The sequence below is a fragment of the Protopterus annectens genome, chromosome 10.part0 (genome assembly GCF_019279795.1).
Source record: "Protopterus annectens isolate FY-2018-M chromosome 10.part0, PAN1.0, whole genome shotgun sequence".
Taxonomy (NCBI): Eukaryota; Metazoa; Chordata; order Ceratodontiformes; family Protopteridae; genus Protopterus; species Protopterus annectens.
Window position 1 is genome coordinate 828,804,499 of NC_056744.1, and position 23,455 is coordinate 828,827,953.

At 44.6% G+C, this 23,455-nt stretch overlaps 1 protein-coding gene across 1 annotated transcript in view; it reads left to right on the forward strand.

Moving 5' to 3' along the window:
- Window positions 1-23,455, forward strand: part of PKN2 (protein kinase N2) — a 2,214,272-nt gene that overhangs the window by 1,700,304 nt on the left and 490,513 nt on the right. The gene's annotated exons all lie outside the window — the stretch shown is intronic.

Below are 23,455 nucleotides of genomic sequence, written 5' to 3' on the forward strand. Positions count from 1 at the left end.
TGCAGGGTATCCAGAGTATGTCTGCTGAGGCTTTACAACCATCATCTGCTGATGGTGAGGGGGAACCATAGCTCGTGGCATCAGAGAGGCCTTCTGCTGCCTTGCCATCCATTATAACATCAGCACCCAGGCCTTCTGCTGTTCCTGCTCCTTTCACCTCTCTAAAAAGGAAACAGAAGGGAAAACATAGGGCTAAAGATCCTACTCCAGCTTAAGAGACCTTTTCCCAGTCTTTTTTTCAAGGCCTTTCAGGTACTCCAAACCCAGGTTCCCCAGTCAGACCAACCACTTGTTTCACAGGAAGAATCTGAGGAAGACTCTTCCTCCTCAGAAGAATCCCTCACATATTGCTCCCAGATTGAATCCTCTAAGGATGTTGCTACTCCTAATGAAGAGATCCTCACTCCTGACTCCCCAGTAGAAGATTTCTCTTTTAGGAATACTATTTCCCTACTTAGGCAGCATTTTAAATGGGAGTCCTCAGATGTTTCTGAGACCAAGAAAAGATATTTTGATCTCCTGCAGATGGAGCAGCCCTCACCATCTGCAGTCCCTCCTTTACTACCAGATTTCCAGGATGCCTTCTTAGCTGCTGCCCAAAGTCACAGCCTCCTCCTAACAAGAGACCAGACAGATCTTACAAAGTGTCTGCAAAGGAGTAGTATCTTTTTAAGAATCTGCCATCCGACCCTGCTGTTATTGCAGTTTCAGCTGACAAGTCTTCTAGGTAGCTACCTTCTTCATCCCTTTTTCCACTGATCAGGATAGTAAATTTATGGGTAGGTTAGGGAAGAAGATATACACTACTTCCACCTTAGCCATAAGAGCAGTTAACTATCAAACTCGTATGACCAAGTTTGCTCTGGACTCCCTGACCAAGGCCTCTACTCTGCTGTCTGACATGCCTGACTCACCAGTCAAGGGTCAGCTGGACACCCTTCTAAACACAGTATCCCAGGTGACTAGACACTCAGTCAAGGGCAGCTATGATGCTGTTGAAGCCTCTTCCAAATCGGCTGCATCTGGTTTTGTATTAAGGAGGGTATTCGTGTTTCACTGTTGCAGTCATCACCTATGGGTTATCTCTGCTGTGGTAGCCCTTGGCCGGCCCAAATACCAGAGTCAGTGTTTTTCTGCGTCAGTTGCTGTCTCTTGCTGGCTGATGTCAGGTCATCAGTGCTATAAAGGAAGGCAGCCGATGTCATTACATGAGACTTTCTTGCCGTGGAGCCCATAGCAGAAGCAGAGTTTGCAAGTGCGCCAGTTGGTTATTACCAGAGTTCGAATTACAGCTGAAAATGTCTAAAGCTAAGTACCCCATTGGGGATCTTCTTTTATTGCACTAACTGATGTCCAAAAAAGCTAATAATTGTCTCACTTGTGGAAAGCAAATATCACAGCAAGACTTCCATTCTTCTGGCGTCACTTGTTTAGGCCCAGACCACAACTTTACCCGTTGCCAGTTCTGTGTCCTCTTTAATGCGAGAACCATTCATCGTAGAGCTCTTTTTGTAGCCGGGTATTTTCTTCTTCCGTCTTCATTTTCCGAAATGGCATCCGTCGGCCAACAATCCATAGACTTTGCAAAAAAACATAAGGATAAAGATGGAGAGAGACCACACAAGACCAAGTCTTCCGACGACTCCACTGCTAAGCAGGTCGTCAGTTCTCTGGAATTCAGTGAGGCGCCTTTGCAGCCCCTGATGCCTGATTCAATACCTTCGCAGGCCTCTACTGAGACCCTTTCAGAGTCTGGTATGCCACAGAATCTTCTTCGTCTTTCGAGCCTTTGGTTGTCTCTGCCTTGGTTGGATCCAGAGCTGCGACCAGGCACCGGCTTCCGAGGAGGTTTTTCACAATTCAGATGGATACTCTTAAACCTAGACGCAAGACCACTCCTAAGAAAATTACCTCTAGCCAACATTTTACCTCTCCACCACCACCACCCCAAGCTCAAATGCTTAAAATGGCAGAGGATCTTATCACCCTTATCAGGAGTAGTCAGGCCGCACCTTCTAAAAGGAAAACAGATCCTTCCCCTGAAATACTGACAGAACAGAATTCTGAGGAGTCTGAATATTCAGATTTTGAAGAGGAACAACAACCTCTTACTGCTTATGAGGCTTCAGATGCAGAGGAATCCATTCCTCCTGCCTCCTCACCAGAAGATCTTTCCTTTGGGGAAACCCTTCACACCCTCAGGGAACATTTCCACTGGGAATCCCAGGACTTCCCTCAGTCTAAGAAAAGACTAAGAGAGTTTCTAGACCTGCCCCAGCACAGTCCCTAAGCCATCCCTCCTATCTTAGAGGTGGTTGATGATGTCTTCCATGAATCCAGCTTAACTCCTGACGCACTCCCACATGCTTCCAGAAAACCTGACAGGTACTACAGAGTACCGGACTCTCACAAGTACCTGTACAGAAATCCTACTGCAGAACTAGAGGTTGTTACACAGGGACCAAAAGGAGCTAAGGCTAGATCTGCAAAGAATCGTACTCATTCTGACAAGGACTCCAGAGCTCTGGACAGATGGAGTAAAAAAGTATACACCTCTGCAACCCTGGCTGTCAGGGCACTCAACTGTCAGTTTCACATGTTAAAATATCAACAACAGACTTTGGAACTATTCAAACAAAAGATTTCTATCTTTCCTGACTGTGCCAATTCGAAAGAGCTAGCAGATTTACTGCACTCTACTTTGTCAAGTGGCTAAACACTCTCTACACTGCGGATATGATGCCTTTGAAGCCTCAAGTAGGGCAGCAGTGTCAGGATCCGTCATTAGAAGACATATATGGTTGAAGGAACAACCTCTCCCTGATCATGTCAAATCAAAATTACTTGATACACCATTGGTTAAGGACCAGTTGTTTGGAGAAAAAACAGAAGAGGTACTTAAAAAGATGGAAGAGGAAGCAAAATCTATGCAAACAGTAAAAGATTTTCTTCAGGTACAAACTCCTAGGCTCAGCAGGAAGTTTCCCTCAAAACACTGGTCCTTTCCTGCACCAAGCAGAACAGGGGCAAGGTATGCCCCGCTGGAAGAGAGCACTAAGACTGCTATCCCAGGGACAGCAGAGAACCAAACAGTGGACCTTTTACACTTCAAAGGCAGGGAGTTCTAAGCCATCCCTGTATGGCAAAAACTCTCAATTACTCCCTCTTCCCACTCTGCTCTCTTTTCACTCACCAAAAACTAGGAGGAAGGCTCTCCCTCTGCAAAGAGAAGTGGCTTTCTTTAACAAAGGACCAATGGGTCTTAACGATAATTTCTCAGGAATACAAATTCTCCTTCAACAAACTCCCAATTCCAAGAGGGTACCCAGACCTCCCTTCAAATCAGTGGGCAGAGGCATTGAAACAAGTGCAAACTCTCATATCCCAAGGGGCAGTAGAACCTGTCCCCTCAGATCAAACAGGAAAAGGCTTTTATTCCAGACTATTCCTTATTCCCAGAAAAGAGGGTACTTGGCACCCCATCCTGGATTTGTCCATTCTGAACACCTTCCTGGTGGTCCCCAAATTCAGAATGCTAACTTTGCAGCAGCTGCTGACTATGCTGACAAAAAATGCTTGGTTAGTTACCCTAGATCTAAAAGATGCCTACCTCCACATCCCCATAAGGGAATCCTGCAGGAAATTCCTTCGCTTCAGAGCAGGCTCACAACACTTTCAGTTCTCTGCGCTACCCTTTGGCTTATCTACTGCTCCCAGGGTATTCACCAAATGCTTAGCCCCAGCCATAACCTTTTGCAGACAAAAAAATATACAAATTTACCCTTACCTGGACGACTGCCTCATTCAGGCAGAGTGCAAAGAAAAGCTTCTCAGGGACCTCCTCTTTGTAAAAACCCTCCTAACCCCCTTAGTATACACCATCAATGAGAAGCAATCAAAGCAAACACCCTCCAGGGAGATCATTTTCTTGGGAGCACTGCTGGAAACAGCATCCCAAATAGCCTTCCTATCCCCAGAGAAATAGAGCTTCTTGCCTCTCTGTTTTACACAGCTGGCTTCCAAAAGTCACCTCACTGTGAGGAAGTTCCTGCAAACCTTAAGGTACATGGCATCCTGCATCCTTCTAATTCCTCTGGCCAGGCTTCATATGAGAAAACTTCAGTGGTACCTAAAGAACCTTTGGTGTCAGCACTCTCAGCCTCTAGAGACTTCCCACCTCTGATCCCCTGTATAAGGGCCAAGTTTCTCTGATGGGCAGGGGCCTTTGCCCAGAACAAGGGTCTTCCCTTCACCCTCCGCCCAACCAAGCAAACCATTACCACCGACACCTCAGATATAGCTTGGGGCACTCACCTGGAGGCCACCCACTCCAGCTGGGACCTGAATTGTGTTTTGGAAAAACTAACTTTACCTCCCTTCGAACCCCACTGCTTTAGCAGAACTAAGGTACCTCTCATGGAAGACTGGTTTTCTCCTAGTTATCACCTTAGCCAGTAGGGTTTCAGAGTTACAGGCGCTGATGGCCATTGAGCCCTTCATCATCTTCCATGCAGACAGGGTCTCCCTCTTTTATGCCCAAGGTGGTACCTGATGTAACTCTCAACCAAGCCATGCGTCTACCCACCTTCTTTCCTAACCCTCAAAACAAGGGGAAAAGAATTCTGCACTCAGTAGACGTGCACAGACAGCTCAGATACTTTATGGACTGTACTAAACCCTTCAGGAAAACAGACCAACAGGGTAATTAAATCAAAAGGTGTTTCAACAAAGTATTAGTTTAAGGGTGTGCACACATGCAACCAGCTTATTCTACGTTTTTTATTTTTTCCCCTATCAGATTTGTTTGTTTTTCAATTGAATTGTACAGGTTATAGGTTACATTAAAGGTGGGAAAAGTTTTGAAATCATTTATTGTGATGTCATATTTTTATATCACAAAAACCTGACATTTTAACAGGGGTGTGTAATCTTTTTATATCCACTGCATATTCAGAGGACATACTCAATGTTCTGCAGGAGGCCAGAAAACCAAGTACTAGGAGAAACTATTTATTCACAAGGAAAAGATTCTCCAGTTGGTCCCGTAAGAGTAAACAGGACCAATCTCAAGCTTCTGTTCCACTGGTCCTTTACTACCTGTGTGAACTGCTGCATTCAGGGTTGACTTATTGTTCAGGGAAAATGCATCCCTATGCCATTTCTGCTTGCCTTCCCCTGACTCCACCTCTGGCTTCCAGGCTAGATGTCAAGATATTTTTTTTATTTTGCATTTGTTAACCGGGGTAGTCCGACTGAACAGAGGTCCATTTACAGCAGAGGCCCGGGGAGAAAAGCTCGACAGTTTATTTAACAATAATTAAAAAGATGAAGGACAAACAAGAAAAACATAAATCAGTGACACATTAAAAATACAGTAACAAGTATATTTACAATATCCAGTGTTATTTGTTCCTGACCTTGACAGGCTGCAACTATTAAAAGTATGTAATCCTGAAAATTAGGTAAAGGGGAGAGGGGGGAGATAAGGGTATTTATATGATGCATTGATATATCTAGTTTTTAGTAAGATGAAGTTTGAGTAAGTGTTTGAAAATCTGGGTAGAGGAGGCAGAAGTAATAGAAGTAGGGAGACTATTCTAGGCTTTTGCTGGGGTGTGAGAAAATAGTGCTTTCCCTGCTGTGTTATTTGCTCTTGTAATACTAAGGAGAGACTTGTTAGCAGAGCAAAGAGGGCAAGTGGTAGAGTAGTGAGATAGTAGGTGTTTTAGGGCAGGAGTGTTTTCAGGGTAAGTGAGGATGCTGATGGCTGTGACAAGTTGTTGATAGTCAAGTAGTTGCGGAAGTTCTATCCATTGCAAGTCCCTTAGATCCTGACAATGATGGGTTCTATAGGGAGAGTTGTTAGCAAACCTAGGAAGTTTTATTATAGCATGACTCAAGTTTGATAAGGTCTGTTTTTCTGGTATGAGTTAAGATAGGTGCAGCATACATCAGAGTGGACAGCAGGTGGGTTTGGGCGAGGGTGATTCTTGCCTTGTCTGTGAGGAATTTTTTATGGCTATGGAGAGTTCCCATTTTTTTGTGTACCTTTTCAATGGTTTAGGCTATTTGGACATCAAAGTAGAGGTTATCTATTTCTACTCCAAGGAGTTTAGTATGACTAGTCGGAGAGATGACAGTGCCATTATTAGAGTTGATGGAGAAAGAGGAGGAGGGATGGGTTTGGGTTTATTAGTAGAGAACAGAAGTAATTTGGTCTTATTTGGGTGGAGAATAAGCTGGATGATGATCATCGTGTTACCCTGCTGCAGTCATCACACTTGGGTTATCCTGTCGTCAGGCGGTCCCGCAGTCGGCTGGAATTCCAAAGTCTTGGTCTGGCGTCGGTTGCTGTCGCTTCTTCCCTGACGTCAGTGCGCCAGGGGTATATATAATGCAACCGATGCCATTTTCCCCAGTCTTTCTTGCCGCGTGGTGCCCGAAGCCGAAGCAGTTCACAAGTGCCGGTCGGCCGTCTACTGAGATTTTTGAATTCGAATTTCAGACCGAAGTCTTCTATAAAGCTAAGTACCCCGTTGGGGAAACTTTTCTTGCTTCAGACCGATGTCAGAAAAAGTTAACAATTGTATTTCTTGTGGGAAGCAAATACCTCATAAGGATTTTCATTCTTATTGCATACCTTGCCTAGGCCCAGACCACGACGTCACTAGTTGTTGTTTTTGTGCTAGGTTTAATAAGCGTACTATTAAAAGACGCTTTGATTTCGCACAACACTACTTAGGTAGGAAATTTAACTACACCATGCCGTCGGAGCAACCGACTACCGGTGTGCACAAAAAACGCAAGGACAGCCCAGGCCTAAGCCAGATTCCGAGGCCTCGGCTGGTCCGGTCTCCGGTTCTCCAGTTCTCCGGTCCTCGGTGAGGCTCCAACGCAGCCCCCGACTACCGCAGATCTGGAACCCGAGACTGCTTCAGATTTTTTGACGGAATGCACCAGGCCGACGCAGCCATTTAGTTCAGGCCCTACCGACGACATTGCTGAAAAGGATGTCAGTGCTGCAGAAACCCCAGCGGTTTCTGAAGGCGTTTTCAGACCGACGACGCTCACCATTAAATCATTTTCTAAGACGAAGACTCCTATTAAATCTAAAAAGACTGCACTTCAGTCCCCTGTTCAAGGCCCTATGCCTAAGAAACAGATGCTCAAAATGGCTGAAGATTTGATCACTTTAATCAGGGGTTCCCAGCCCCCTCCTGACAAAAGGCCTAGACAAGAGGAAGATTATGCATCCTCTGAACAGGTGTCCATTTCTTCAGACTCCTCTGAGGACCAAGATTACTCCTTCTCCCCTTATGAAGATTCTGATGCTGAGGATTCCATTCCCTCAGCTTCTCCTCCTGAAGACTACTCCTTTGGGGAAACTTTACACACTATGAGGGAACATTTTCACTGGGAAGGTCAGGACTACTCTGACTCGAAGAAAAGGCTCAGAGAGTTTCTTTTACTCCCCCAACACAGACCACTTGCCATCCCACCAGTTTTAGACATTGTGGATGATGTTTACATAGAATCCAGTTTTAACCCTGATTCTCCACCTCCTGCTCCAGCTAAGCCTGACAGATATTATAGAGTGCCTGATTCCCACAAATTTCTTTACAAAAACCCTGTTGCTGACCCAGAGACAATCTCCCAAGGTCCAAAGGGGGCTAAGGCTTCTATGGCTAAAAACCCTGTACCTTCTGAGAGGGATTCCAGAGCACTAGACAGGTGGGGGAAAAAGGTTTACACCTCAGCCACTCTAGCTATGAGGGCACTAAATTGCCAATTTTGCATGCTTAAGTATCAGCAATTTCTAATCTGTCAGTTAAAGCAAAAAATTACCACTCTCCCTCAACAATCTGAATTGAAAGAAATGCAGGATCTGTTGCATGCCACTGAACAGGTGGGCAAACATACCTTACAATGTGGGTTTGATTCTTTGGAGGCCTCCTGCAGAGCAGCTGTCACTGGGTCTGTTATATGTAGGCATGCTTGGTTAAAGGAACAAACTCTACCTGATCATGTTAAAGCAAAACTTCTAGATGCTCTCTTACAGCAGGATGTTATTTTTGGAGTTAAAGCATAAGAAGTCTTAAAGAAAATGGAGGATAAGGCAAAATCTATGCAGACAGTCAAAGATTTCCTACAGGTACAGCCCCCTCGCTTCAGCAGAAACTGGCCAACAAAAAATTGGTCCTTTCCAGCTACAGACAGACCACAGAGGGGTAAATACAGGCGCCCAAGGGGCAGAGGACAACCACAAGCCCAGTACAAACCTCGCCAATGGGGCACTACAACACAGAAGGGAGGAGAAGACAGGTCCCAATCTACCAGAAGGCAAACTCATTGACTTGCACCTCATCTGGCCAAGCAACACTCTCTTGGCAGCCCCCTTGGGAGGAAAACTCGCACTTTTTTCAGACAGCTGGCACATTGGCACAAAGGACAAATGGGTCCTAGACATAATTTTACGAGGATACAGATTCCATTTTCACACCTTGCCAATGAAAAGAGGAATGCCAAACCTGCCACAAAATCAATGGGCAGAGGCACAAAAACAAATTACAGCTCTCATGGACATGAGCCATTTAACTGGTACCTACTCGAGAGCAAGGTCAAGGATTTTACTCAAGACTCTTTCTAGTGCCCAGAAAGGACAATGCCTGGAGACCAGTTCTGGACTTTTCAATTCTAAACACTTACAAGTACCCAAATTCAAGATGCTAACACTACAGCAGCTTCTTCCCATGTTGGGCAAGGAAGCATGACTAGTAACGTTGGACCTCAAGGAGGCATACCTGCATGTCCCTATCAGACAAAGTTGCAGAAGATACCTCCGTTTCATTGCAGGTTCAACCCATTACCAATTCTCTGCACTGCCCTTTGGCTTATCTACTGCACCTAGAGTCTTCACAAAATGCCTGGCACCAGTAATTGCATACTGCAGACAAAGAGGAATTCAAATATACCCATACCTGGACGACTGCCTCATCCAAGCAGAAAGCAAGGACATTCTATTACATCATCTGGCTTTTGTGAAACATCTACTAAATTGCCTGGGGTACACAGTAAACGAAAAGAAGTCAAAACTAGTACCCTCACAAAATATGACATTCCTGGGTGTCAGCTTGAATACAACGGCCCAGAAGGCTTATCTGACGCCAAACAAACAACTACAACTGACTCAATATTTCAAAGCAATGGCAACAAAGGCCCAATTAACTGCAAGAAAAATTCTGCAGGCCTTGGGCTTCATGGCATCTTGCGTACTACTAATACCATTTGCAAAGCTGCATATGAGAAAATTACAGTGGTACCTAAAAAGCGTATGGTCTCAACACAGCCACAGCTTGGACACAATGATATCTCTCATTCCCTGCCTACAACAGGAGTTTCTATGGTGGTCACAGGCATGTCACCTCAACAAGGGTCAGCCTTTCACCTTGCCCCCAGCCAGGCAAACTATCACAACAGATGCATCAGATTACGCCTGGGGGGCTCACATGGCAGGACAGTGCGTTCAAGGCATTTGGACTGCAGATCAAAGGAATCTGCACATCAATCAAAAAGAGATGTTAGCTGTACAGAAAGCTTTGACAGCCTTCAAGGATCTGTTACATCCAGGACAACTGACAATAAAGACAGACAACACCACAGTAATGTGGTACATAAACAAACAAGGGGGTACTCACTCCTACCCTCTGTGCAGGCAAGCAATGACCTTATGGAACACAGCTCTGACTTACCATGTTCAGTTACAAGCTAAATTCCTGCCAGGACAGAAAAATACATTGGCAGATGACCTCAGCAGAAACATCATGGATCCCCACGAGTGGAAACTAGATCTACAAGTATTTACAATGATAACTCAAAAATGGGGCCTTCCAGACATAGACCTGTTTGCCAGCCCTCAAAACTATCAACTAACAAAATTTTGTACAAGGACACTTCATCATTAAGCGTGGAAAGTGGACGCACTCTCTTTCAGTTGGAAAACCTGACCGTATATGCCTTCCCTCCATTGCCTGTCCTCACAAAGGTACTTCTGAAAGTCAAATAGGAGAGACCACGACTGATTCTCATAGCCCCAGACTGGCCACGCCAGCACTGGTACCCGCTATTGAGGAATATGGCCCATGGCCCACCGTGGATATTACCACAAATTCCCCATTTAATCACACAACAGAACAATCAGATTCTTCACAGCCAGCTCAAAACCTTAAATCTGGCTGCATGGCAAATCAACTAAGCATCCAGCCAGCTCCTCTTTCCCAAGCAGTTGTGGATGTTATTCTGGAAGCTAGGAGGCCAAGGACCAGAAAGACTTATTCGGACAAATGGAAAAGGTTTTGTGCCTGGAACCAATCTAAAGGCCAAGACACAATTCAGCCTCACATGCCTCACATTCTACAGTATTTAACTGAGATGTTGCACAAAGGACTTTCCTTCTCCTCCATTAAAATCCATGCTTCAGCTATTTCGGCCCACTACAACACGGATCCACCCTTATTTTCGCATCCACTTCTAAGGCAGTTCCTCAGAGGGGCAAAAAAAATTAGACCACCCAGGAGAGCACCTACACCAACATGGGACCTCAGTTTTGTTCTGGAAAAACTAACACTACCTCCCTTTGAACCAGCTTTCTCTGCAGATCTTCAGTTCCTATCATGGAAGACTGCCCTGCTGCTAGCAATAACTTCAGCTAGAAGAGTCTCAGAGCTACAGGCACTGATGGCAGTGGAACCTTTCCTCATTTTTCATCAAGACAAACTTTCTCTACGTACTAATCCTTCCTTTATGCCTAAGGTGGTTTCCAGTGTGGCTTTAAAATCAAACCATCCACTTACCCACCTTCTTCCCAAATCCACAGAACAAAGGTGAGAGACTCCTGCATTCCTTGGACATTCACAGGCATCTTCGTTACTACTTGGACAAAACTAAGGCTTTCAGAAAATCTGACCAGCTCTTTGTATCCTATGCTACAGCTTCTCAAGGGAAGGCTATATCAAAGTAAACCATTTCCAAATGGATAGGTCATTGCATACGTGTTTGCTATACTCATCATGGAAAACCAGTTCCTGCTACCATTAGGCCTCACTCTACCAGGGCAACAGCTACTTCTACAGCCTTTCTCAGGGGGGTTCCAACCAAGGAGATTTTGGAAGCTGCAACTTGGAGTTCTGTACACACCTTTACCAAACACTATCACTTACCACTTTATTCTAAGACCAGGGCTGGCTTCGCCACTGCAGTTCTGCAGGACCTCCTAGCCTCCTCTAACCCTCTATGATACCTCCACCCATCCTTAGCCTTGGAATTCAACCCAAGTGTGATGAGTGCAGCAGGGTAACACGATGAACATAGTACAGTTTTGTACCTACCATAAATGTAGATGTTCGAGTGTACACCCTGCTGCAGTCCAGGTTACCCTCCCTCCATCTCCTCTGACCTACTGGCTAAATCTCTTCAATACCGTCCTAATGTATTTGCTTATAGCTGAAGGGATTTTGTGTTTGTACAAGTTTACTCAATTTGGTACTAATTACTGACCACCTTTTTGGGGGCACCTGACATCTGGGGCAAGAAAAACTGAAGAAAATGGCGTCGGTTGCATTATATATACCTCTGGCGCACTGACGTCAGGGAAGAAGCGACAGCAACCGACGCCGGACCAAGACTTTGGAATTCCAGCCGACTGCGGGACCGCCTGACGACAGGATAACCCAAGTGTGATGACTGCAGCAGGGTGTACACTCGAACATCTACATTTATGGCAGGTACAAAACTGTACTTTTGTCATCCATCTTTCTGTGGAGGTAAGGGATTCTTGGGTAAGCTTTTGTAAGGTGATAAGGCATGGGGATGCATAGATAAGTGTTGAGTCATTTGCATACTGTATGAGTGAGGCTTGCTGGGTAGCAGCAGCAAAATTGTTTGTAAAGATAGAGAAAATAAGTGGACCCAAGATTGAGCCCTGTGGAACACCTATGGTTGTTGGGAGTTGGGGAGATAGAAATTTTGAAAGGGATTCTTCATATTAAGCCTCCTCGTAAGCCCATTCCACCACCTTGGGACCTTAACTTTGTGCTGAAAAAGCTTACACTAGGTCCCTTTGAGCCAGCCCATTCTTCCGCTCAGATTTTATACCTGGAAAACAGTCTTGTTAGTGGCCCTCACTTCTGTCAGGAGGGTATCAGAGATCCAAGCCCTTATGGCTTCATCTCCCTACCTTGTCTTCCATAAGGATTGGGTTTCTTTAAGCACTAACCCTTCCTTAATGCCAAATGTAGTTAATGAGATATTCCTAAACCAGACCATTAACTTGCCTGTCTTCTACCCTCAGCCACAGAACTCCTCAGAAAGGATCTTGCACTCCTTGGATGTTCATAGGCAACTGAGGTGCTACTTGGACAAGACCAATTCCTTCAGACAGGCTGATCACCTTTTTGTCTCCTTTCATCCTAGGGCCGTAGGCAAGGCCATGTCAAAACAGACACTTATCTCTTGGATTTCTAAGGCTATTGCCTTTTGCTGTTCATTTCACTGAAAACAGCTGGATTCATCTGTTAAAGCCCATTCCACCAGAGTGGTTTCCTCTTCAGCAGCCTTTTTCAAGGACTTTGCTTATTCTTCTCTTCTGGAGGCAGCAGCTTGGTCCTCGGTACATACCTTCACCAAGCATTACAAATTGGACTCCATCTCCAGGGCTGGAGCAGGGTTTGCTAGGTCTATTCTGCAGGGTCTCATAGACTCTGCACCCCTTCCTGCCACCCACATTACTACCTAGAGAGCTTTGGTATTCTCCCTAAGGTGAAGAATACTGCAACATGAGAATGGAAGGACATAAAATAGTTGTGTAAGAACTTACCACATAACCATAGATGTCCTTCTCTTCCATGTTGCAATATTCAATCCCACCAACCTACCCCCACCTTATCTTTGACCATATTATATTTGTGTCCTTCCCTTGACTACTGACCTTGTTTCTTTAGGGGTTTCATACTTCCTTACTACCCGTATTCCTGAGGGGCTCTCTTTTTGCAGCAGCCAGTTCTGAATTGGGTATGTGCAGACGTCACAGATATAGCTGTCGTCAGTTTATGGCTCTTACCTACAACATCATGCTTACCCCTGCTTTCAAGACTTTGGTATACTGGCTGGATGTCCAGTGCTGCAGGCAGCAGCTCCCTAAGGTGAAGAATACTGCAGCATGGAAGAGAAGGACATCTATGGTTATGGGAAGTTTTTACACAACTATTCTTTATATTTATTAGATGTTCAAAGACGGTTGTGTTTTTATTTTTACAGAGCAAATGAGTTCAGAAAAATAGATCAGTTTGTTTCTTTTTCTGAAATAAGAAAAGGCTTGCCAGTTTCCAAAGTTACCTTGTCTAAATGACTTTCTGATTGTATCACTTTTATTTATAAAATCCAAAATATGCAATTGTCTAAACCAGTCAAAGCACATTCTGCCAGAGCTGTAGCTACTACTTCAGCTTTTCTGGCCAGGCAGTCTTTAGACAATATTTGCGCAGCAGCCACATGGTCAAACACCCATACCTTTATTACGCATTATAAAGTGGATTTGGTCTCCAGGAATAGAGCTTCCTTTGGATCAGTGGTTCTGAGGAATATTCTCCTATGAGCCACCCAAGATTCAGGTTGCTAGGGAACGCTGTCCCATAACGTGAGAATAAAGGTGAGATTGACCATAACACATATACTTGCCATAACTTTCCATATGTGTTGTCCATTTTCGCCTTTTCTCACAACCCGCCCACCAGCCCCCTTCATAGACTCCTGGAAGAATGGGTAACACTAAAAAATACCTTTAAAGGCTCCTTGCTGCTTGAGATGTTTCTTTGAGTTGTTGAAGACTATTATTTCTTTCTTCTTCTCTATAACCATGGGCTGTTTTATTGGGCAAACAAGATCTGAGTTATTGGAGAGGTGCATTCTGGGAAGGGTAGAATGGCCAAGAGCTTAGTTGGAGGCCATGAGCTTCTGCATAAGGCCTAGGTGGATTGGATCTGACATCCGACCCATATGCGAGAATAAAGGCGAAGATGGACAAAGACATGCAACATTATGCTACGTACATAACTTCTTTTTTTGCTCCTTTGAGGAGCAGAAGTCTACTTTAGTAACCCCTAATATTCCTGGCATTTGAAAAAAAACTTTGAATCAGCCTCCTTTTAGCCTGCTCTCAACCCCAGCCTCCAGAAAAGCAGTCCAATTATTTTGGGTCAGGGGATCCTGTAAGACTCCTGTAGCAGATCCTGCAATGGCTGCCATGTATGCTATCAGAGGGTCATACTTGGTTGTGTGACTTGTGTTATCCCTGTTGATAAGGAAAGTAGATTTATCAAAAGTGTGTGTGTGTGTGTGTGTGTGTGTGTGTGTGTGTGTGTGTGTGTGTGTGTGTGTGTGTGTGTGTGTGTGTGTGTGTGTGTAGCCTTTGCTTTTAATAGTATACATTGCCATTTTGTTAAACATCAAGGGGTCATCCTGAAGCAAGTAGAGGATATGGCAGTAGAAATATTGGAGGAGGCAAAGATCATTCTGCTTACCCAGACAGATTTTAAAGTTGAAGCATGCAGACAAATGTGGCTGGGGGTCATTCAGTGCTATAGTCCATCAGAGGAGGGACAGGCATTTGGCTACCATACTACACGTAGCTGGGGTTGTGCAGTTGCATGTAGGAAGGCTTTGTGGGTCACATTGACCCCACTCAGGAGAAGGGTTAAAAAGTTATACTATACACTTTTATTGCCGGAATGCCAGTGATGGCGCATACTACCCCACCATATGTCTGTCTGATTGATGGCCCCTCCAGATCACTGCTGCTTTCATAATGGGGATACACAGTACACAAAAATAAATGGGCATAAGTCAGTTTGGGGGAAGCTTAATTGTTGGCTGAAATGGGGCAAAAAAAAGCATATGTTAAAAAAAATCATGTATGGGGAAACCTTATTTTTATCCAAAGGAATGTTGACACAAAACCTGTCCTGAGGCATGGCTGATGAAATGCAGTCTTTGTTCCCTGTTGCTTGTCAATCATCAGGCCCATTCCCAGCCAGTCAGTCAATTCCTTCCCCATCACCAGGACAAGGGTTGCCTCGGATGGGCTATCATTCATATGGGTATTAGGGTGGTTCGAAGTTTTCTCCTTTTAGTTTCCCCCATCCTCAATGCATGCATCTGGTGAGGCATATAGGAGGGGTGTACAGTGGGATGACAGCAGAATATGTCACCTCATTTCCACAAGGGGCATGCCCTCTAAACATCTCATCCCCCACCAGGGCATAAGCAGTGAGAGGTTACTGGTCTCCACCAGGAAGTTATCACAGTCCAGTCCCCCCCCCCCCCGAAGTGTGCACAGCCTCTCTTTCCCCATTCACTGGCAGAGGAAAATGGGCTGTATTCCTCCTCCCTTCATAGCTGCTGCATTTGTGGGACACTAGTTGAACCCTGGTTGCCTGAAACACATTGGGGAATCTATGCCATGCACTACACAGTTAAGCTACATGGGTGGTAAAGTTTCTGTCTTGAAATGGTAACACAAGGTGGGTAAAAACAGATGTTATTTACTGTTATATTCATATTTCTTCAGAGATAAACTGTTACGGTATGAATTCTTGTACACAAAATTCTTGTACACAACTATACTGTTTTTTTCTGTCATCCACTTAGCTCCATAATTATTCAAATCATAAATCTATAAATGGTAATTGCTGTAATCATTAGCCTGTGCCAGAGAGAGCAGAGGCTTACTGTGAAAAAAGTCTTCTGAGAAATTGAAGCTGACTGCTCTAAATCTGATCGGTTTAATAAATGCAAAATACAGAGGAATGATCACACCCCTAGACCTGAGTGCCATGCCCTTATTAATAAGTTGCTCAGTTAAGAAGGACTTTTTTACAATAGTGGATACATGGAGATCAAAGGACAATTCATTGCCTGTATAGGTTCTCTCAGGTCCCTAACTACTGGATCAGTTTTCATGGGGTCTTTTGTTAGAAGGAAACTTACAGGGGACATCATACTTGCCAAAGGATGCTGTTTCGTATTTCTTTGGTATTTAGTTTTAGGCCATGGTTATGACATCAGCTACTTGTTTGGGAGGGGCCCTCTTGGTGGATATTGCTGTTCTCTAGAGAGTTTGTGATGGCACCTAGTTTACAGTAATCTGCAAACCCATTAGCTTTCACTTTTGTGAAGTAAATGCCAAAAAGGAGTGGCCCAAGAACTGAACCTTGAGGTACACCGCTAGTGACAGGTCTTTTGGAGGAGATAGAGACACCCGTCCTAATTTCCTTGGTTTTGTTAGTGAGCTAGTTTGCTGTTCATTGAGTTACACAGAGATTTACATTCAGCTGGGTGAGCTTTCAGCAATACCCAGGTGGGGGTTGGTGTTGAATAACTTTGTGAGGTCTACATATGCAGTGTGTACTGATAATCCCTCATCCATTGCTTCATTAACCTTCTCAGAGTTCAACTAAGTTAAGCAGGCAGGATCTACCCTTGACTAATCAAACTGGCTCAGGTCAAGAATTTGTTGGTTGCCTGTGTTCTTGTCTACTAATTCCATAATGATCCTTTCCATAGCCTTGCAAATGAGATTAGTCATAGTGGTCTGTAGTTACCCAGGTCTGTTCACTACCCACTTTCATTTAGGGGTACGACTGTTTCTGTTCTCTATTTATCCAGCACAAAACTTGTTTGAAGGCTGGTATTGAATATCCTTTGTAGGTGTGGGAGAGCTGACGGGGTTTCGTTTCAGACTGGCCAGTAGATATCCTATACAGGCTGTGATGTTCATCATATTGATCGCTTCTGCAGTAGCCTTAGCTATACAGGTTATGTCCTGCCAAGGATGCAACAGCCAGCCAGCTTCCAAAGCTTCAGGGCACCTAGCCTTAGCCTTTGGTTTTAAGAATATTAACAGCTTTGGAAAGAATCTTGCCTAATGCATTTGCTGTGTAAGGCTATCGGGATTTATTTGCTGGTTACTGTGGTGTGTTGCTCACCAGCTAAAGTTAATCATTTGTTGCTGGTTGTTTACCACGTGACTATATCTTTCAGTAATTATTGAGTTTTTTCTGGTTGCACGGAGTTCTTACCTCCTTTTGTACAACTTTTAACATAGCTTGGAGGAATTGGAGCAAAATTTTATGTACTTACCATAACTTGGCATCTGTGTTGCCCATTCTCATTCACATATGGGTTACGGATCTGATTCTCGGGTTCTACTTGGCTGCCTTCTACAGACTTCAGCTTCCAGGCATTCCCCTGTACTAAGCACAACTTCTTCAGATCAAGTTTGCTGCCCATTAGAAATAAAAGGAAGAAAAAGGAGAAAACCCAGAGGCTCAACCAGGAAAAAAGGTTCCTATAAATGCTTCGTAGATCCTCCGGAAAAATTTCTCAGGCCGGGGGACAGATTGGAGGGAAGGTGAATCATTACAAGAATGGACAACACAGATGCGTAGTTATGGTAAGTACATAACTTAAAAATCTAATGTCCTTGTTCTGATTCACATCTGGATCAGTGTCCCCAGCTACAGTCTGTCCTGGGTGGCCTCAAGGAAGGGTATGCCAGAGCACTGTCGAACCAAAAGCAGCTCTGTGTCTAGAGACAAGTGTCCACTTTGTAATGAGTCACAAATATATGGTGTTTAGACAAAGTAGCTGCTGTACAGATATCATCAGTAGATTTTCTGGATGAAAAGGCAGTTGATGTTGGCTACACCTCTAGTTGAATGGGCTTTAGGGGGGAGTAGACAGTTTCAAATTGTTCTTATTGTATATTAAGGAAATGCAATTAGTAGTCCACTTTGCAAGAGTTAACTTCATTACTGCATGTCCCAGGCAATTCTGTGAAAAAGAAATAAATAATTGACCTAATTTCCTGATTTGCTTGGTCCTGTGAAGATAGAAATATAGTTGCATATGAACGTCCAGCAAATGTAACATATATTTCCCTTCATTGGAATAATTTGGGAAGAAAACTGGTAACTGTGTAGTCTGATTAATATTTGATTCAGTAGCCACTTTAGTCATAAAATATGGATTAGTAAGAAGGGAGACTCTGTCTTCATGGAAAATAATATAAGGTGGTTTAGAAGAAAGTACTTGTAATTCAGAAATTCTTCTTGCTAAGGTGATGGCCACTAAAAAAATATCTTCCAAGACAAAAATTTTATGTCACAGTCACTAGCTGGTTCGAAAGGCTTTTGAGTTAGACCTTGGAGGATGAAAGGGAGATCCCAAGGAGAAGTGGGGTCTTTGATTTGTGGTTTAAGAAGGAAGACTCCCTTCATAAAGGCTCTACATAATCTAGAAGAAGCGACAGAACCTGAAAACAACCCAGAATGGAAGTTGGATATGGCCACCAGTTTTAATCGTGGTGAAGCTGGATCCCTCTTTAAACAAGGAAGCCAGAAAAGAAAAGATGGCAGGGACAGAGGCTGAATAAGGGTCTGTTTTCTGCTTGGCGGCCCAAATTCAGAAACTGTTCCACTTGCTTCATTATACTTTTTTGGTAGATGCCTTTTGCGAAGCTAAAGCTACTCTTGACTGGAGATGAAAACCTGGACCCCCTTAATCATTGAAATTGGAGAAACCATGCGGTTAGCTTGAGAGTGGCCAGATATTGATGGAGTCCTAGCAATGGATGAGCTAAGAGGTCCCGCTTGTGCTCCAGTATCCATGGAGGATACTTTAGATGAGACCAGAGAAATTGGAGCCAAATCTGATGAGGCCAATAAGGAGAAATGAGGATTACAGTGTTATTCAACCATTTGGCTTTTTGAAGCAATTTGAGATCAACGGAAGGGGAAGATAGGCATAAAGGAGACTGGAGGGCCAGTTGTGGACTAGAGCATCCCTTGAAGACTCATGGGCGGGAAGAGTCATCGTGAAGTGCCTGCTGCACTTGTTGTGGGGGGAGGCAAAAAGGTTGCAGCAAGGCTGGTCCCAGCAACCGAAAATCTAATTTGCTATTGTTTGATTGAGGGACCACTCCTGAGGCATCAGGATGGATCAGCTGAACTTGTCTGCCAGCACGTTGGATTTCCCCGGTATGTGAGTTGCAGTGAGAAAGTGGTGTGAAGAGATCACCCATTCCAAATTCTCATGGCCTCTCTGCAAAGGGGGTAAGAACAGGTTCCTCTTTGTTTGTTGATGTACCAGACTACTGATGTATTGTCTGTATGAATCGCAATAGTCCCCAGAGGGAGAATGTCCTGAAAGGCTTGCAGTGAAAGAACAGCTCTCGTCTCTAGGACACTGATATGCAAGGTGGTCTCTATGGCAGTCCACGTGCTGGGATCATCTTCCCCTTGAAATTCCCCACCACCACTACTGTAGGTGGGAAGTGGCTGTGGGCAAGGGAAGGATGAATGGTCTGCCTACTGACAGGTTGGAATGAATCCACCATTCCAGGTGGGTTTTGCAAATTTTTGTCTACTTGATAGGACTAGATAGAGACTGATGAAATATAGACCACTGCACATCTAAGGTCCTCTGGCGAGTACGCATATAGAACCTTGCCATAGGTATTAATGTTATAGATGTCGCCGTAGATCCAAGAGCTCAAAGAACAAGCTTGGCAGGAGGGGCAAGATGTAGTAGTAATGTTTGGACTTGGTTCCTTAAGGTGTCTATCCTATGTAGGGGCAACAAAGCCATTTGGGTAATTGTGTTCAGCTGAGCCCCAGTAAACTCCAAAGATTAAACTGGAACTGGTTGTGATTTGTCCTGATTTATAGTGATGCCTAGGAGATGCAATATCTGGTAAAAGTAATCTCTGGCACGAGAAAGCTGACACCTAGTTAGGGCAATCGGGAGGTGGTCATCTAAGTACAGGAACACCAGAAAGCCTTGCAGTCTGAGATGAGCTACAACCACTGCCATGCATTTGGTAAACACCCTGGAGGTTGTGGTGAGTCGAAAGAGCATGGCTCTGAACTGGTAGTGACTGGCTCCCAGCTGGAAGTGCAAGTGACTCCTGGAGCGCCTGTCTTATTTTGATGTGATAGTACATACCCTTTAAGTCCACATAGTACATCCAGTCATCCTTCCTTAATGATGGAAGGATAGTCTGTACAGTAGCCATCTCAAACTTCCCTTTCTTAAACAAGTTCAGTTTGCTTAGGTCCAAGATTGGCCTTGAGTCCCCAGTCTTCTTTGACACTAAAAAGAAGCAGGAGTAAGTTCTGGATCCTCTCTGGTTGGGACCTCTTGGATGACTCTTTTTTTCACAGTAACACTTGAATTTCTAATACTGCAGTCTCCCTCTGACTGGGTGAAACCATTGGGGAGTGTCCTTCATGTTCCTGGTAGCGTAAGGGAAAAGGGAATGTAATAGCCTCTGCATATTATGCCTTGCACCCAAACATTGTTTAACTGGACCCAGGCACTTGAGTGTAGAGAAGAACGACCCCCGACTGATGCCAGGGCAGAGTAGTCAGTCAACACTTTAGGAGTACTGATGGAGCTTATTTGAGAAAGGTTCTTGGATGCCCTGATTTTGCAGGGCCCCTCTGCCTCTGGGGCAGTGTCCCCATTTGAAGCCCCCTCCTCTGCCTCTTGAGGGAAGTTCTAAACATTGGTCAGGAAAAGACCCTTGAGATTTACAGAACCAAATCTTTTTGACCTCTGTCTGATTCCAGGAGTAGGTACGTTGGGGGGTTGAAAACTTGATCCCTACAGCAGACAAAGTCTTGACATCTTTCTCGTTGCATGTCAGTGTGTCTTTAACTGATGGTCCAAACAACGAGGAACGATCAAAGGTGCATTGACAAAAGATAAGGGCTCTGTAAAGTGTCAAAGCCTCATCCAGGCATGTCTGTGCACAGCAATGCCAGTGCCGGCTGCCCTTCAGGTACTCTTTGCTGAGGGAGAGATGAGCCTTATGGATGAATTGTGAAGGGAAGAGAGAGTAGCCAGCTTTGGAGAAATTTTCCCATAGTCCTTTGTTGACATAGTCTCTGTCAACGAATCAGAGTGTGCCTTGCCCAGGTTTTTCTGCAGGTAAATAAAATGTGCCAGGTAGTTGAGCGCTATTAGTGTGAAAGTGGCCGAATTGTAAATGCGCTTGATGAACCTGTCCATTGTTCTAGACTCCCAATTAGGCAGGTGGACAGTAGCGCTTTGTTCAGCTAGTTCTTTCTTGGTGGCAGCTGCCACCACCATGATGTCAGCTGGAATATCTTTAGTTCAAAAGGAACAGTCTTTAAGGGGGGAAAGGATTTTGTCAGGTCATTTGGGCATGGGTTCTATAGTGTCCGGCTCCTTCCAGAAGTGGCAGGCCACCAGTTCTGTTAGAGGGTCCACCGGGGGGGGGGGGTTAACCCAAGATGTAGATGGGCCCATCCTGAAGGCTTCCAGAAATACAGACTCCTCAGAAGTAAGACCCAGGGATGACCAACCACCTCTGTGTTTCAGAATTTCCAAAATGTCTGCAAAAGAAGACGTCCTTCTGTGGTTATTTTGGAGATTCTTCTCCCTCGTTGAGGTCCGTATCCTTGGTGAAGGACTCCATGGGGAGTCTAAGCGCCTCCTTTTACATGTCCTCTTCCATGGCATCTCCTCTGTGGGAAGTTCAGGGGAGGTATCGGAAGAAATGGGGACCACCTCAGGTGGAAAATCCTGGATACTGTTCAAGATGGGCTGACCCTGGACAGGCATAGAAGGTGCAATTCCCAGATACGATGAGCGATGGGGTGTAACAGTAACCAGAGAGATCTGGTCTCTGTCTGCAGAGAAAGCCTTTTCTATGATCTGGAAAGCTGAGGGACCTGGAGAGCCCCTGACCAACTCCGAGACTGAAGCCCTCGAAGAAGAAATTACAAAGGCGTCAAATCCACAGCTACCAGATAGAACTAGACCTGCAATGTTGAGGAGCCAAAGCACCAAGGGGTAGAGATGGCTCTGATAAAATTGGAGCCGAACCCCAGCCCCCAGATCCAACCTCGACATCCTGGATCTGAGACTCACTCTGATCTGAAGGTCTCAGAACAGAGGTGGTCAAGGCAGCTGTCGAAGTGGAGGAAGAGAAAGTCCACAAATCCGATACAAAGTCTGATGGTTGGCTAAAGTCCTGGGGCTCCAATACCAAGAGCCGTATCGAGAAGGAGAATCTACATTGGATGGGACGCTCATGGATCCATGAGCGGATGGAACTGACTTCCATCTGGATCTGAGTCCTGATGATCTTCCTCACCATCTTGTCCACATCATACACAGAAAGGCTTCTGGAGGATCTAGATGAAGCTATTGATGGAAGGCGGGAATGCCTTGAAGTTTGTAAAATTTTGTTGGTACAGTGGGAGAGATTGATCGAGTGAAAGACCCCGATGACTGGCTCCTAGCCTTCGGAACTGAAGTTGTAGGTCCAATGTTAAGAAGGAGGGTACTGGTGACTGAGTCCTCTGATCCAGCTTCCTCAGATCCAATGGGCAGGTAGCATCCGGAGGGGCTACCGTAGACATGGATTTTGAGGAAGTGTGATCCGAGAAGGAATGAGAATGCAATATAAGAGATGCATTCGTCGAAGTGGATGCAGATGGATCCGAAAGGACTTTTGGATTTACTGGTGCAGAACCTGGTCTCGGAGCCGAAGAAGTCAGATCCGAGGTCTTTAAAACTTTATCTGGAGGTTCTGGCGAAACCCTGGGGGGGTTTATGAGGGAGCTTCTTAGATTCCGAAACAGAACTCGGTATAGCCTGTTCAGGGGGGTGAACCCCTGGAGAAGAGTGAGTTGATAGGTTTAGAATTCCCTTCAAAATTAACCTATTTCGCCTGTCCGTAATTGCTCTGGGGTTGATCCCCTAACAAATGGCAAGCTTGGACTGCAAGTGTGTTGCTCCTAAACAGTACACACATTTGTTGTGGGAATCATTGTGCGAAATTTTGTGTCCACACTCTGAACACCATTTAAAACAGTAAGTTTATCCATCTATCTAAAAGCTAAATGAACACTGTGTGTGTGTGTTTGTGTATACATATACACACACACATACACACACGTATTTTTTTTCTTTTTTTAAGGTGTCTAGTTGCCACGAGAAACAGTAACTTTAACAAACTTCCAAACAACAACTGTAAAAACAGTAAGAAAAAACACAATAACCAGAATAAATTCTATATATAATTGTATAACAATATATAACTATATATAAAAGGGAATGGGGGAATGCCCTAACATTTGCAAAGAACTTAGTGGACAGGGAGAAGAATATAGGAAGAAATATTCAGAGAGAAAGGTTTAAGAAGAAAATATAGCTTTTCTTTAGCTGCTCGAGCACTGGTCCAATGCGAATGGTGGCAAACAAGATCTGAGAAAGCTGTGCTTAGTACAGGGGGTTGTGAGTAAAGGGAGGAGCTCGAGGCTGGAAGCTGAAGTCTGTAGAAGGTGGCCAAGTTGGATCTGAGAACTGGATC